The following is a 4,678-nucleotide window of genomic DNA, read 5'->3' on the forward strand; positions in this document are numbered from 1 at the left end:
TGAGCTTTCTCACAGTACCCAACAGAGATAACATCACCCCCTAACAGCAGGAAGCAATTCTAAGAAAATGACGCCCCTTCTCCCTTAGGTTTCATAATTCTCAGGGTTATGGATGATGGTTATAGGGTTGGGGGTGGAAGAAAATATTAAACTCAGTATTCTAAAAAAAAAGAGAGAGAAAAAAGGGAAAAGAAGAAATGGAATGGATAGGTATAAGATATTATGGTAGATTATTGTATATACTAGTAAACAAATTTAGTAAAATAGAAGCCTTAGATAATTTGCATTGTAATTTGCACTGTTATGGATTCTTATATGTTGATACAAATGTAAACTATTTTTATATTCCTGTTTAAGATAATTTGTATGTTGATACAAATACAGAACTATATTTGTTATAATGTACATATATTTCTACTCTTATTTGAAATATTTGTATATTGATACAAATGTAAATTTATATCTGTCATACTTTATGTAAGTTCTACTTCTGTTTAGGATATTCGGTATATTGATATATATTTAAGATTATTGTCATATTGCATATCACACTACATACTCCTACCTCTGTTATAAATATTGATGTATATTTAAGATTATTGTCATATTGCATATCGCACTATATACTCCTACCTCTGTTATAAACATCTTGTGTATTGTCACAATTTTGAAGTCATCGTTCTTTACCATACATTTGCTTATAGACTGTTTACCTTGTTTATGTGAAGCCTTAGTCCTTAGGTTATTTTGGTAGATAAGACTTATAGATTTATAGTCACCTATGCTTGTCATCTCTATAGTTACGTTAGTTAGGTTATCCAGATTTACAGATACATAGATCAGATGGACAGGTAATCTTCAAACACTTCATAGACCTAGAGAATATGGCATTTAAATAACTTAGAATTCTGTTGACGTGAGACACAATTGCTCCTGGCTGCACCAATTTGATCCCGAGAGAATGTTGGGCTTCTAAGACATTTCCATTTAGAAGTTTGTCTTCTTGGCACAAAATGGCCTACTGGGCAAAGAACTGCCCTTGCCTCGACGGCTGACAATGCGAATGCAATGCTGTCCTTTCTGGACAAGTGGGACACAAGAAAAGCTACCACTGTACTCTGCCAAGACAGGGTAAGATGGTCTTTCAGAATTCCTGCTTCTAAAAATGGTCTATCAGATACTTTAGGCCTGTAGCCAATTTGAATGCACCAACAATGCTAAGAAACATTAGGTGACTGTCCAGGTTGCCAGCTGTCTCGGTTTACTCTTGCAAGATTCCCAAAAGTTGCTTGCATCCATCTACCATTTCTCAGGTACCATTATATTCCTTCTCAGGTCTTTGATGGGATTGAAGACTAGCAGTTATAGTTACAACTTAGTAGATAGAACATATTAAGTATTAGATTCAGGTTCTTTAAGATAGGACACCTTTTGGAATGATCTTTGTAACATGCCATTTACCTATGCTCTATACTTCTCTGGATTTTAGTATGTGTTTCTTGTTTGATATTGTTTGCATTGGTTGTAGTTCCATCTTATCTAGGTCATTATCCCTCATTATTCCTGGACAATATTTGATAACCATTCCTTTGTATATAGTCTTGTATTAGGTTAGAACCTTCTTGTTTAGACAAAAAGGGGGAGATGTAGTGGGTAGCCATTCCAGCTTTGATCTGGAAGTTGCAACCCCCATTGAGACTTCGCAACTGTCACGCCTACAAGGCGGGGCCAAGGGAGGCGCCTGGAGACCTGAGATCTGGATGGGCGGAACTTGCACTCGGTTCCAGGACCTTGGACAGTGAAGGTGAGCCAAGCAGAGCTCCAGAGAACACCGCTGGACTGCGATACACCTTCCCTAGACCCCGCGACCTACCTATCCCTTAACTTGTAAGTTATGCCATTAAATAAATCTCCTTTTAACTACGTGGAGTGGCCTTAATAATTTCACCAATATGTTGTTATGATTGATTGATTGATTGATAAATAAATAAATAAAATGCTGATTGGCCAATAGCCAGGCAGGAAGTATAGTATAGGTGGGATAAGCAGAGAGGAGAATTCTGGGAAGTGGAAGGCTGAGTCACGAGATGCTGCCAGTCTCTGCCGCCATTAAAAGCAAGATGTAAAGTACCGGTAAGCCACAAGCCACGTGGCAAGGTATAGATTAATAGAAATGGGTTAATTTAAGATATAAAAGCTAAATAACAAAAGGCTTGAGCCATGGTCATACAGTTATAATTAATATGAGCCTCTGTGTGTTTACTTGGGTGTGAATGGCTGAGGACTGGGAGGGACACAAAAAAACTTCAGCTACAGAGTAGCTATTGATGCAACTTGGATGGCTCTGTAGTTACTAATGCAGTGGAGATGACTCTCACAGATCCTGTGCTGAGGTCAGACGTGAAGCAGGAGTTAGACACTAGGCAATGCTTTTTGTAGGGTTTCACTGATGTCCAGGAACCAACGAAACTACTCTGTAGTGATTGAAATCGGAGCCCAGGTGCCTCTCGCCAGGTTGCTGGGTGATTTGAGAAACTGGAAAGGAACACAAAGGAATATTCCAGAGAAATGAAAATGCCCCAGCTCTTATTTGGGTGGTATATACAATTGTTAAATGCAATTATTATTGATTATATAAAATTCGTGGACTTTAATGTTTGAAAATCACGTCAGTTTTAAAGTTTGTTGGTCACGTAACCATGCCTCTAACATTGTGTATTTGTTTGCTCACCTTTTCAGTCACAAATCAGGACACATTATCTTCACACACACACACACACACACACACACACACACACACACAACTATCTTGTGTATTCCACTATCCTTGAACTTGTTATGCAGCCAAGACTGAGGATGATCTCCTGATCCTCCTGCCTCAGCCTCTGGAATTCTGGGACTCCAGGACCGCACTACCACATCTAGTCTTTCCTTTGTGTGTGTATTAAATTGACCTATATGAAATTACAAAATGTTCAATAGTTTTGTCCTATAAAAATAAAATTCTTATGATCTAAACTAACAGGTTTTTTTTTTATATGTTTTTGGATTATTTCCTTAGATTACATTTTCAGAGAAGGGTATGGAGCAAAATTCTTCAACACAAAAGGCTGTACTGGATACTCCTACCTTCCTTTACCTGCCATTCTATAAATTGATATTCTAGCCTTTTAAGTCTCTGCCTTGTACCTTACTTTGAGTTATTTGCACTTTGTAGTCACCTGCACACCTTCCCATCTGTTTACACACTCTACTGCCCATCAACCTACTAAACACATTCTGCATCAGTATGTGTACAGCTGACAGTCCTTAACTATGAAAACAAAAACAAACAAACAAACAAACAAAAACCAAACACGCTAGCTAAATACTGATGACTCCAGGAACACAACTGTTAGGTCTCAAACTTGAGACAAACATGCTAGGTGCCTATTTAACACATCAAAGTGGACCTGGCTGCCAGGTTCTTCCAGAATCCCTCAGTCCTTACCTATTACAGGGTCCTTCTGACTGTCACACCCTGCCCCTACCCTTAACTTCTCCAGCTCAGGGGCTAGGCTACCCTTCCTCCAGATGTCTAACCAGCCATGTTGGGTACCTGCCCCTTAATTCCTCTACTCTTTATACTCCTGACTTTCCCCTCTCTCCTACCCCCTCTCCCCACTGGGCTCAGCTAAAGGTCAGGTTCACTCTGGACTCTCCCAGATGTCTCTGCCTCTGGCTATGATCTCCCTTTTATATGCAATAATAAACCTTCTCCTCCACCATAGCTAGGAGCAGTTATGTCCTTTCTTTTTATTTCTTTTTTTTTTTCATTCAACAACAATTTCTTTTTTCTCTATCCTAGTAGTGTCTTGTGCGTTTTACTCATTCATTCAACAAACTTTTTCAGTTTTACGCAAAGGACCAGTAACTGTAAAGTGCAACAGTCTTTCAAAAAGTTCTGAATTAAACACTGCCTGTTTCAAGTATCTCTTTATTATCCCAATAGTCTAATTTAACATTCGTACCCCAGGTTTTACGTTTCCACACCAGGACCTTCTAATGTTTATCAGTGCTCTAATTCAAAACAAAAACTGTAGCCTATGTTGTGGTGTATACCTTTAATCCCAACGCTTAGGAAGCGAGGCCAGACTGAGGGTTACATAGTGAAACTTTGTCTCAAAAAAACAAAACTGTGAACATTTAGTTGTAAGTGTATTAACTCTGAAAGCATAGTTCCCAACGCCCTGTGAATAATTCCTTAAAACGCAACCCTAGGGAATTTGAGACCCAGGTAATTAATAAAATCTAAGCCAGTCCAGTGGCCAAGGACTTTTCACAAGTCTAAGGACAAAGGAGTCATTAATATTCTTTAAGGACAACTGTGTAATGAAAATGTAAATCGCTGCAGCAGAAAGCACAACGTAATTTTCTGAGTGTCTCCACGATAAACAACCAAGACGCCCTGCAGCGAAAAAGTGGCTAAGACGCGCCCTAACCCGGGTGCCAGAGACGAGGTCACCGCAGGCAACAGCAAGGGGACGAGGGGCGTGGTAACCAAAGGCCGGCCCCGGAGAGGGTGTGGCTACGGACAAAACAGGGAAGGGGCGTGGTTAGAGCGGCCATAGGAAGGGTGTAGTTATACGGCCCTGGGGAGGGGCGTGGTTAGGGCGGGTCTAAACGAGGGCTGTGCCTA

Source organism: Peromyscus californicus, unplaced genomic scaffold (assembly GCF_007827085.1).
Source record: "Peromyscus californicus insignis strain IS unplaced genomic scaffold, ASM782708v3 Scaffold_8__1_contigs__length_139910024, whole genome shotgun sequence".
NCBI classification, from domain to species: domain Eukaryota; kingdom Metazoa; phylum Chordata; class Mammalia; order Rodentia; family Cricetidae; genus Peromyscus; species Peromyscus californicus.